This window comes from Dryas octopetala, chromosome 4, assembly GCF_963921425.1.
Source record: "Dryas octopetala chromosome 4, drDryOcto1.1, whole genome shotgun sequence".
Taxonomy (NCBI): domain Eukaryota; kingdom Viridiplantae; phylum Streptophyta; class Magnoliopsida; order Rosales; family Rosaceae; genus Dryas; species Dryas octopetala.
In genome coordinates, this window is record NC_141369.1 from 6,784,640 (window position 1) to 6,797,979 (window position 13,340).

At 33.3% G+C, this 13,340-nt stretch overlaps 1 pseudogene; it reads left to right on the forward strand.

The window, feature by feature from the left end:
- Window positions 1–1,581: 1,581 nt before the first annotated feature.
- On the forward strand, window positions 1,582–10,531 carry LOC147286383 (transcription factor MYB114 pseudogene; annotated as a pseudogene).
- The last annotated feature ends 2,809 nt before the right edge of the window (window positions 10,532–13,340 follow it).

A 13,340-nucleotide genomic window follows, 5' to 3' on the forward strand; every position in this document is an offset into this window, starting at 1 on the left:
AGAAATATAAATAATAAGTAAATGATTGAAAAGTCTATTTTACACTCTTCAATATTAAATCAACACACTTAAAATTTGTAATGTTAAAAGTGTTGGAAATTGATCATATAAATGCAACGAAATTTAAATTTCATACAATCATGCGCGCTTCAGATTGATATATGATATAATAAAACATAAATAACTATGATTCCTATTTTGTTCTTTTGATTGAAAACCGATTGAAGTGTAAATCCAAACGCTCTTTACCAATTGATTATTCTAGTCACACAAATATCTTACCTCTAATTAGTCCATGCTAAAAGAAAGTGGAGGGATGAATTTATTGAAGAATGGGAGTGCTAGCTTCATGTTACACAATATTTGTCTATTATTTTTTAAGGCTTTTTTACCCAAATAGCACCTGAACTACAGGGGGTGTGCTCAAATACCACCCAAATTTTTTTTCTTGCCAATTTACCACCTGAAATTATTAATATGTGCTAATTTGCCACCTAACATCCATTTTTCTGTTAAATCATCAAAAAATTTCCCAAACTTTCCATTTTGCCCTTGAATACAATAAAAAAATATTATTATTTTAAAAACTTTTTTTAAAATATAATTAGAAAAAAAATTAAAAACTAAAAAAATAGAAAATGGAAATACCCTTTTTTTTTAGGGGGTTTAATTAGATTTTTTTTTTAATATTTAAAATGCTTTTTTTATATAAATGACAAAAATACCCTTAAAATAAACAGAAAATTTAACTAAAATGACGGTAGGTGGTAAATTGGCCAATATGTGAAAGTTCAGGTGGTAAATTGGCAAGAAAAAAATTTTGGGTGGTATTTGAGCACACCCTTTATAGTTCAGGTGGTATTTAAGTAAAAAAGCCTTTTTATTTTTTTCACACATACCAGGCGCCGAGTGGTTGGCGGCTATTTTCGATTGTTCGACAGTGCATTTTTACTTCTTTGTCAAGTCCTGATTTGTCGACTTTATATTAAGTTTTAATTTTGAGATTCCGTCCAAAATTTCAGAGTTAAAATTTAATATACAGCCTTCACAAACCTCATTCTATACTCTAAAAAGATATAAAGTTAACCCATATCATATATTCTCAAAAAATAAAAAAATAATGATATATTTCTTTGATAAGGCAATAATCAAAAAACTTTATTTAAAAAAATAAGGACTTTATTTAGAAAAAAAAAATCATAAAGTTTTTTTTTTTTAAGAAATGTTAGAAGGACTAAAGTGTAATTTTCTCAATTTTAAATGTATTTATTGTAAAAAAAATTAAAAAAGTAACTGTAGTTACCTTATAAGACAGGTGTCTTATTTAGAATGAAGTGGTGATGGCAAATTTGTTCTCAATTTATAATTGAGGGTAGCTACTGTTCGTGGCAATCTTTTGAAAGTACTTTTCATTTTGTGTGGATGCAAGACATACACGTCACCGGCCTCAGAAGCTTGTGATGATGACCTTGGAAGCCCTTCCCTTTGTTTATATATATATATATATAGGTACGTTGCCTCTAGAGGCTTTGAAGATAATAAGTTATAGAGGTAGTTACATACAACACTGGCAGGCACCATATGGAGGGTTACAATAAGTTGGGTGTCAGAAAAGGTGCCTGGACTAGAGAGGAAGACACTCTTCTGAGGTAGTGCATTGAGAATTATGGAGAGGGAAAGTGGCACCAAATTCCTTCCAAAGCAGGTATATGTTAATGTTTTCTTGCCATATAGTCAAATCTGATACTGAGTATTTCTCAAAAGCATTAGCTATATAAGTTGACCATTTACTAAAATGAATAAGGTTTATAGTCAATTTGATAGTGAGTTTTCTCAAAAGCATTAACTATATAAGTTGACTAGTTACTAAAATGAATAAGGTTTATAGTCAATCTGATAGTGAGTTTTTCTCAAAAGCATTAACTATATAAGTTGACTATTTGCGAACTGTATAAGGTTCAGATTGACAATATGATAAAATAATTAAAAAATTAGAATTAAATACCAAATATCAATAGTTTTTTAGTAAAGTAGCAAGACACTAATTTTTTTTAGTTTAGGTACTAACCTAGAGTAAAGCATTTTGGATTAGGTCACAAATCAGTTTATTATACAGTTGTGACTGTCGAACAGTTACAGTTGTAATTGTCGAACAGTCACAGTTGTGACTATTTAAAATTTATAAAAAATCAAAATTTTTAAGGGTTTCATAATTTTGATTTAGGTTTGGGGGATGAAGTCCTATAACCCAAAGACTAAACATTAAAGTTTAAGCCTTGCAAATATTGAAAAAACAACAAATTAATAAAAAAGTTATGATTGTTAGACAGTCACAGTTCGATATAACCATGTTTTTTAAAGTTGGTACCTAAACTGAAATTTAGTATCTAAAGTGAAATGACATAAATATTTTAGTAGTTGAAATGAAAAAACATTATAATTTGGTACCTAAAGTCAATGGACCTTAAAATAATATATAATGTCAAATTGTCAGGTAAGAAAATATTACCTTTACGTAGGACTTGGTCGGACTAAAATAAACTAGCTATATTATACTAAAATGTATAAAATTGTAATGAATTGGACTGTATTTTATTTTGCGGAGATTATAGAGCCTTTTAACACAATTTAAGCATTATATAATCTCTTAGATTTGTACTTCAACATTATAATTTTAATTAAATACAATTAAGTACAGTCCAGTTCTGTCCAGTTCGAAATAATAGATATTCCAAACTAGCCATTAATGTATAGCTATGGCAGAGAAATAGGGAGTGGGAGATGAGAGATAGTTTAACAAATTATGTGTATATTGCATGCAGGGTTGAACAGATGCAGGAAGAGCTGTAGACTAAGATGGTTGAACTATCTGAAGCCAAATATCAAGAGAGGAGAGTTTACAGAGGATGAAACAGGTCTGATAATTAGGCTTCACAAGCTTTTAGGAAACAGGTACCAATAATTATAGATATTGTCTCTTTCCTATAGGAAAACCCCCGGCCATCACCTTATTGGGCTTATTCTTGTCCTTAATTATTGAGCTGTTGCAATATTATGATTCCCTTCATTATACTTGTTTCTGTTTTTGCAGTTGGTTCAAAAAATCTCAATCAAAAAAGCCATAAAAATTAAAATTAATACACGCATCACGCATGTACTGATTGATAAACGTACATCCTGTGCTTTATTTATTTTTCGTAACATACACGTTCACAGACTTTGAAACACAAAACCATTTTTCTTTTGGTGGGGGGTAATGACCGAGCCACCATGCATGTAAATGCAACCAATAACTCCTAATTCTTGCCATATTTATAATATCCGGATGGTGGTAATTAGTAACAGTCATTTTTATGCTGTAACATGGGTGCATGTGACTTTATAAGCTTAAATTGTGTGTTTTATGTTAGTTTCATTAGTTTTTTACATGTTGATCTAATAAATGACGTAAGGGATATTAACAAGTATCATTTTTATGCAGCTTCAAATAGTTACTGTCGCACTATGGCAATAATTGTCACTAACTGACAGTGGCAATTGCCGAATACTTGGTAAACAGTACTGAGTGCTCAGTAGGTTCCGTGTCGTATGCATTTCATTAATATAGACCGGACTGAGATTTACTGTAGTAAATAGGCTAAGTAATCAGCCTTATTTGTGAACTGTACTTAAAAAGAAACAAAAACCTAATGAAAATGAGAGACAAAAGAGTTATTGCATAAAAATATAAATTTATAAAACCTTCACTTTTACAGAAGGGCATTTTAGAGATCGATTACAATTTTGAGTTTTAAATGATATGATGCTGACTTATCATGAGCATAGAGATTTGTTGATCGAGTTTGCAATTAGTCAAAGTGCACAACGTACCCAACAAAAAAATTTAGGGATAATTAGATAAATGCCCATACAACTTATATTTTATAAGACTTAATTAGATTAATAGCTTATGCTCATTTTAAAATTGTAGATGCCACATAGAATATCTTTATACTATATACTTTTAAACAAGCTCATTTCGTTGAGGTATACTTCATCTTAAACATGATGAAGTATGGCTTGTGGGACCCTATTTGTATTGTAATTCGACGATCGAAGTCGCCTATTTTCTTAGTCTCCATACAAGGATCATCTTTAGAAAAAATTAGAGAAATTGGAAATCGTTTAACCATTTGATTAAAGGGCCATCATTTCAAGTGTTTACGGAATCATTATGTTCATCCATTTATTCTACCATAATTAGATGGCTTAATGGTTTCCGATTTACCTAATGTTTTGCAAGAATGATCCTTGTATAGAGATTTAGAAATAAAACGGCTTCAAGCATCAAATTACAATACACAGTAGATCTCACAAGTCATACATCATCATGCTTAAAATGAGGTATACCTCAACGGAAGGGGCTTGTAGTTTTAAAAATTTACAAAATTTGCCATACATGCTCATAAAACTTTTAATACCCAACATCATCTAACAAAAATCCCTGTTTTTAGCATAGATAAATTATATATATAAGATAAATTGTGTATAAGTATTTAATGTTGGTAAATTGTATATAATCATTTGATATAGATAAATTATGCATAAGCATTTGATGTAGGTAAATCATATATATGTATTTTATGTACGTAGGTAAGTTATATATATATAAGCATTTAATTAATGTTAGTGCACTAATATTATATTGATACGTATAGAGTTTTTTAGTAGGTGCACTACTGTACTAATATGTATATTAATTTTAGTAAGTACGTGCACTAACATACTAATATGTATATTATTTTTAGTAGGTGCGCGCACTAATATACTGATATGTGTATTTCTTTTAGTAGGTGCACTAGCTAACATACTGATATGTGTATTTATTTTAGTAGTGCACTAACATACTTATTATACGTATATTATTTTTAGTGGGTGTATATAATATATTGATAGTGTATATTGATGGAACAAATTAATATTTTAATTTGAAAATTGATAAAAAAAAAATTCAAATCAATGTAGAAAATAAGTCAATTGGAAAATTATCTAATTTAAAACTGAAAAAATTAACTATAATATAAGTAATTGATTAGACAAATAACATTTATGACTCTTAAAAAAAAAATGACAAAGGGGGAAAAAGGCATTTAAGGGAAATAACAAAATTCATTTTTGAAAAAAAAAAAAAAAAACTTACTAATCAAGCAAAATAAGGAAATTTGCTTAGTTGGAGACTAGTCAAAGGGTTAAACTCAATAAAAATAAAGAGAATGGGTTTGAGGTAAGAAAAGAGGTATATCAAAGGGTTAGCCATAATTTACTATGAGTTTCTTCTTGAAAGAAATGGATATCAAGAGGTTTCAACTAATTTACTATTGGGTGAACATAATTGTATAAGGATGTTCTGATATAGGATGCGCATTATGTATCCCAGTACAATATCTAGGTCTAGACCAAGTCCTGACGACCCGGATGCTCATGAGAGAAGGCCATTTTACATGAGTACAAGTAGGTATATTAATTAACTAATTTAACCATCGATTGAAATTTCATCAAATATAAGTAAAATAATTTACATGTCAATCACATATATTTCCTATATTGATCAAATAAATAATACATACATAATAATAGTTCAAATCACATCAATATATTCTCGACAGATTTTCAAAATTTACCTAGCTAACTCAAATATAATTTTTACCTACAATGAATTACATACAAATTTCCTAAGTTTTAATTTACATACATGGGTACCTGCAACAATTTAATGGCCCAAATTATTATAGAACCTATAAAAAAACTTACAAATAAATATGTTAATGGAGCATCATACTCAACAAACAAAGTACCTACAATTAGACAAATGACATACATTAATTTAAACAAAGTTGCCAACCAATTAATATGCTCATCATTTTAGATCAGCGTAGCTATACAAACTCTATAAACTATAACAACAAATTACACGAAATACTATATGAATTGCTTAATTTCACTGAACATGAATAATACTTTTTATGGATCGGTGATTGATCAATTAAATTATTCAAGGTAATGGAAAATAGAAATACTAGCGTATTAGATTGGAAATTTTATGGAAAAAAAAAAAAAAAAAATTAGATTCCGTTCAATTAAGAGGGCATATCGATTATTTTATCTCTTTACTTGGAATTCGTATAATAAATTTCTCAAATTATGAAACTGGGCATGTTTTTATACTAGGTTGAATGAGTTTCACCTCTTGGCTATTCTAGTGACAAACAAGTGAAGGATCGTGAGTAGGAATCAATTCCGGAAAGGATTTGGCATAGCTCGGTGTAAACCATGAGTGGATCTTGTTTTATAAATGTTTTATGCAATTTATGATTATTTATTTAGAAAATTATTTAATTGTTGCATGCTAACTTAATTGAGGGATTTAAACAAGCTAGTGCATGTTTATTCATTTTGAAAAGAGGAAATAATAATGATTTAGTCACTACAAGAAAAATATATTTGGGCAACGAAACTTTGGGAGATGAACTAAAATTCGTCGCCCAAAGCAACTTTGGGCGACGAACTAGAAAATTTGTCGCCTAATCCCATCTAGGTTTGGGCGACGAATATAATGTTCCTCGCCTAAAGGTACTTTGGGCGATGACAATATTTCGTCGCCTCAAATCACGCGCCAAAACGGTAGTTGATCCATACATTGGGCGACGAATATGTCAGTTCCTCGCCCAAAGTGACTTTGGGCGACGAACAGAAAACTTCATCTCCTAAAATGACTTTGAGCGACGAAATATTTTTCTGTTCCTCGCCCAATTTCGTCGCTCAAAGTCATTTTAGGCAAGGAAGTTTTCTGTTCGTCGCCCAAAGTCACTTTGGGCGAGGAACTTACGTATTCGTCGCCTAATGTATGGGCGAGGAACATGCATATTCTTCGCCCAAAGTCTCATTGCTTTTTTTTTTGTACAATTTTATGTAGGTCATATTCATATAATGCAATCATGTTTCCATTAATCCAAACCATTCAATTTTTAATTCCTCACTCAATGATCATCATTGCAAAAAATTAGCTCAATCGGAGATGTAAAAGTTACGTAACGGTGCTCGAATTTATGAACGATCGTGAATTTTCTAATACTAATCGATCGAGTAGATGAATTCCGATTTGGCCGATTTTTTGCAGGAATGATCTTTCAGTATAAACGAATAAAATGAACGGCTCCGATTGTTGAAATCACATTGTAGTCTTCACAATTATTGAATCGACAAAGTTTCAACGAAAAAGCTAATAGAATTATACTCTTCAAGTGTATTTGTATGTAGAAGCTCACTTTTCTATTGTGTTTTTAACGATCCGAACTGATCATTTCTTAGTGCCCCACTCAAAGATCATCCATGCAAAAAATTATCTCAATCGGAGATGTAGAAGTTAGGTTTGGCGTTTAGGATGTATAAACGATCGTGATTCTTATAATAATAATTGAACGGGTATATGAACTCCGATTCAACCGATTTTTTGCAGGGATGATCTTTGAGTATCAACATACATGATGAACCGCTCTGATCGTTGTAATCTCGTTGTGCTCTTCATAATTATTGAAACGACAAGGTTTCAATAAAAGAGTTAATAGAATTTTATTCTTCAAATGTATAAACCATTCTTTTATATATAGAATCTCAAATATCAATCGTGTTTTCAATAATCCGAATTGTTCATTTATTAGTTTTTCACTCAAAGATCATCTATGCAAAAGTTAGAGATGTAAAAGTTAAGTATCGGAGTTCGAACGCATGAACGATTATTGCCTACTAATAAAGGTTTGGGCGACGAACCATTTCCTCGCTCAAAGTTACTTTAGGCGAGGAATGTAAATTTCGTCACTCAAAGAGACTTTGGGCGACAAATTTGTTCGTCGCCTAAGATAACTATAGGCGACGAAATTTAACATTCCTCGCCTAAAGTAACTTTGGGCGAGGAAATGGTTCGTCGCCCTAGGTTACTTGAGGCGAGGAATATTAGTATGCGTCGCCAAAAGTCCTCTTAGGCGACAAAATGCGCAGTTCGTTGCCCAAAATCTCATTGCCTTTTTTGTGTACAATTTTATGTATGTAATCGTATAAGATGCGATCGTGTTTCCAACGATCCGAACTGTTCATTTTTTAGTTCCCCACTTTAAGATCATCCCTGCAAAAAATTAACTAAATCAGAGATGTGTAAAAGTTAGGTAACGGTGCTCGAACTTATGAACGATTGTGAATTTTCTAATACTAATCGAACGAGTAGATGAATTCTGATTTGACCGATTTTTAATAGAGATGATCTTTGAGTATAAACGAATAAAATGAACAGCTTAGATCGTTGAAATCACATTGTAGTCTTCACAATTGTTGAATCGACAAAGTTTTAACAAAAAAGCTAATAGAATTATACTCTTCAAGTGTATATGTATGTAGAAGCTCACTTTTCTATTGTGGTTTGAACGATCTGAACCGATCATTTCTTAGTGCCCCACTCAAAGATCATTCATGCAGAAAATTATCTCAATCAGAGATGTAGAAGTTACGTTTGGCGTTTTGGGTGTATGAATGATCGTAGTTCTTATAATAATAATCGAATTGGTAGATGAACTCCAATTAGACTGATTTTTTGCACGAATGATCTTTGAGTATGAACATAGATGATGAACGGCTTTGATCGTTGTAATCACGTTGTGGTCTTCACAATTATTGAAATGACAAGATTTCAATTAAAGAGTTAATGAAATTTTATTCTTCAAATATATAAACCATTCATTTGTATATATATAATCTCATATATTGATGTGTTTTCAACGATCCGAACCGTTCATTTGTTAGTTTCCCACTCAAAGATCATTTATGCAAAAAATTAGCTCAATCAAAGTTTTAGAAGTTAAGTATCGGAGATCGAACTTATGAACGATCATGATTTTAATAATGATAATCGAACGGCTAGATGAATTTCGATTTGACCGATTTTTTGTAAGGATGATCTTTTAGTGAGGGACTAATAAATAAACGGTTCAAATCGTTAAAATTAATAAATTGATTATATAAAATTAACAACATAATTGATTATGTAAAATTAACAACATATTTAGTTATTTAAAATTAATTATTCGGACAGCTTTTAGGCGACGAAGTGGGAAAGTCGTCGCCCAAGACTCTTTTGGGCGACGGAATTTCTTCTTCGTCGCCCAAAAGTTGAAAAATTTGACGGGGTTAAGTCCGCCATATATTTTAATGTTTGGGCGACGAACTTAGGTTTGTCGCCCAAGTTGTTCTTAGGCAAGGAGATTGTTAATTCATCGCCCAAGAACGTTTTGGGCGACGAAAATTCTTCGTCACCTAAGGTTCTCGAAATTTTTAAAATGCTTTCTTTTCTTCTTCTTCTTCTTTTCTATTTTTTTTCCTTCCTTCGATTTTCTCTCATCGCTCTGATCTTCTCTCCCAGCCCCAGCCCCGCCCATCCTCGCCGATCCCCGCCCAGCCCTAGCCCCAGGGCCGCCCAACCCAACCCACAGAAACCCCCATCCCTGCCGATCCCCGCCCAGCCTCAGCCCCGCCGTCGCTTTGCTGCTGCATCTCTCGCTTCCCCTTGTCGCCGATCACTCAAAACTCTTTCTCCCGAAACTCACCCCCTCCTCTTTCTCTCTCCCCAAAACCCTCCCCGGCTTCCTCTTTCTCTCTCCTTCCCCTCTCCCTGCCTCCTCCCTCGATTCTCATTCCTATCCCCACTAGAAACCCCCACCCCGACTAGCAACCCCACCGGAACCCAGCTACAGCAAACCCACCCGATTGTGGGTTTTTGGTGGTTTTTTTTTTTTTTATTTCTTTTTATTTGGGTGTTTTTTGTTTTTCTGTTTTTTGTGTTTTCTGCTCATTAGCTTTAGCTTTTTTTTTTCAGACGGATCAAGTGCAGGTGGCCAGGGGAATAGTAATACCTAGGGAAAATTTTCAGGTCAGACTTAAGACTCAATCGCTCCTTTAATGTTATTTGGCTGGTGTTTTTAATTTTTTGTTCTTAAATTTGTTTATTAGTGTTGAATAAATTAGTTTAATCCTGATCATTGTTCTTAGGGAAATTAGTTTGCTGATATTTTCTTATGCTAGATAACAAATTAGTTTTCATATAAAATTAGTTAGTTTGATATGTTTTTTAATTATAAAATTTATTAGGTAGTTTGTATGTAGATTAGTTAGTTTGTTAGTTTTTAAATATAAAATTTAGTTTAATTACAAAATGTAGATTAATTAGTTTGAGAAATATAATTTAGTTATAAGGTGGAAGGCGATGGAGTCAGCTCCCAATGATGTAGTTCAGCCATCCTCGAGTACTGGGAGCCCCTCTATGCCATGGAGGGCTCGTCGATCTCACCGCTCTAGTCAGGTCACCGCTTCCACTTCCGATTCCGCTTCCGCTTCATCTACTTCGACGTCATCCACTGCGACGAGGGGACCATGTAGTGAGTTGAAGTCCTCTCAGATCGTGCGCAGTACTGGGGCGCGGATTCCAGTCATGTGTGTGCAAAACAGCTGACGACCGTTAGATCCTAACGTTGACAGTTTGTTCTCGCACGATGTGGGGGCTATTATCCGTGCCGAGTGCGCCATGGTTGCAACCACTTGGAAAAAATTGCCGGCAGAGATTCAACACAAAGTGATCCGCTCCATCTCAATGAGTGTATAGCTCAAGAATTAATTCAAAACGATAAATTTGATCATTCATAACAATCTAATATTTTTTTCAGGTTAACTTTGACATTCAGATGGATGATCCCCTCACCGTCACGTACATGACAGATTTACTCATCAAGTCCTACAGGCAGTGGAAGCACGAACTACACGTGCATTTCAAGGGATTTTCGTCGGAAGTTGAGGCATTGGCGAACCCCCTATGGAGTTGGCAGAGCGGTCTGACCAGTGGCGTTTTTTGTGCGATCATTTCATGAGCCCGTTGTTTTTGGTACGTTTTATCATTTTAAGACTTTAAAAAATCGATTATTGTTTTGTTATTCTATTATTGTATACATACACTAACACATTTATAATTTGCTTAATATTTAACAAAAGAAGTCGGTCATATTGTTTGGGTCTTTGACAAAATTATTTTTCTTTTTCAGCGTGGGTCGCAATTCCCGGAGATAGACACTTTCGGGGATATCTATGTTCATCCCGGTTGTGATGCGGCCAAGGCAAAACATGTTAGTTTTTTATATTTTAATTTTTTTCACAATTTTTTATATTTATTTTTCTAATTGGTTACTTGTATATATAACATTTTGAAGGATGAGATGGTGGCCAACTCGAGAATATATTTGGAGAGCTTGGCCGAGCAGCACCCTCTGGGTACTCCGTTGGAGTCGATTCTAGTACCCGATCCTAATGTCAAACTTCGTATTATGATAGACTCATTGGGTGTTAGGCCCGGTAAGGAAATACGCGGCATAGGATATGGGGAGATTTGTGATGTTCGATCCTCGTCTTCGTCTTCATCTTCTTCTCAGCCATCTGCAGTCGTCGCATGATTGTCCGCTCAAGTGAAGAAGTTGGAGGAGGACTTACGAGCTGAGAGAGCGGAGAACGAGGCGTTGTATGCTGCATTGACCAAGGCGATACCTGGGTTTGTCCTGCCACCATCTTCTCATCAACCTCCTTCAGATATGAATGATGATGATGCTACTGGTTTAGAATAGATTGACCATTAGGGTTATTACTACTTTGTATGAAATTATAATTTTTCTAATTTGTGTTAATAAAAATTTATTAAATAAAAAAACTTATAAATTGTGTTAATTTGTGTTCTATTATATAGGTTTTGGATAAAAAGAAAAAAATTAAAAAAAAAATTAAAAAAAAATAATTAAGAAAATATTTGGGAGACGAATATTTTCGTCACCCAAAGTCGCATAAGCTGACAAAGGCATAAGTTCGTCGCCCAAAGTCGCTTTGGGTGACCACCATGTCATTCGTCGCCCAAAGTTAACTCAGGAGACGAGTTTGTTCGTCTCCCCATGTATCTTTGGGCGACGGAAATAATAGATTCGTCGCCCAAGACTTTGGGCGTCATGGTTTGAGCGACAAAATTCTCGACGAAGCTAGTTCGTTGCCCAAAAGTTTGGGCGACGAAATTTGACTTTGGGCGACGAAACAGGTTCGTCGCCTAAAGTGTTTTTTCTTGTAGTGACTATTATTGTTTGGAATCTTAAATTTATGATTAACTAGCTTGGTATTTTCGATTAATGATTTATGAGATGTTTTGGAAATCTATTGAATTGCGTAGGTTCGAAAATCATTTGTTAAATAAATATTTTGATCTGAGTAAATGATGAGTTTAGGGTTGCATTACATGAGTTTCATGTGGATAGTTTTTGGAAATGATTTTTGGAATTTTTTTGGGAAAGTTTTATTATTAAATTTTCGTCCTTTGGAAATGATTTTGATCAAGCAGCTTTCATGATTTGAAAATGATTCATTAAGCAAATTTATGAAAGAGTTATATTTCAGTTTTCGTATATGAATGAGTATCTTACTGAGCAGTGAATTTTTGAATAAGGAAAGCGGTTTCAAACCGTCACATTAGTACCCCCCCTAACAGGTACATATTTGCTCTACACTAGCCTAGAGATGACTCGGCGGTGTATGACCAGCATTATATACTTACTTTGCACTTGCCTAGTCGGTGCTGTATGAACAACATTATATATTTGCTCTGCATTTGCCTAGTCGGTGGTGTATGACCAGCACTACATAATTGCTCTGCACTCGCCTAGAGATGACTTGGCGGTGTATGACCAGCATTATTAGCTCTGTGTGCATGTATGACCAGTTTTTCCACGAGTACCAGTGTGGCTTGAGGTTTCAGTTTGTGGAGTATTTTGAGAAATGAATTTACATCAGTAAATATTTTAAATGATAGTTTCAATAGAATATTGCGTTTTTATTTCAGATATTTTAATAGTTTTACTACTTGAGACTGTAATTTGTTCTTCAGAGTTCGATTTACAGTTTTGAGATAATTTAAAAATAGATTTGAGAAATGTTTTTAAAACTTGGGGATCTTTAAAGAAATGAGTTCAAAGTAAATAAGCAGTTTTACAAATGGTTTTCAAGGGTTTTGTTTTAAAGTTTATTTTTGTCCACTCACATAGATTATTCTCACGTTTTATATTTTTTACGTTTCCCCCCAGGTTTTAGAGATCTCTGAGGTCGGACTACACCACGTCGAGGCATCAGTTTTCCCTACCATTCGTCTGTCAACATTGTTGGCATAATGTTTTTGTCTTTTTTGTTTTTATGTATATTGATGTTATAAAAATTCTATTTAGTTATGCTATATTTAAATTCAG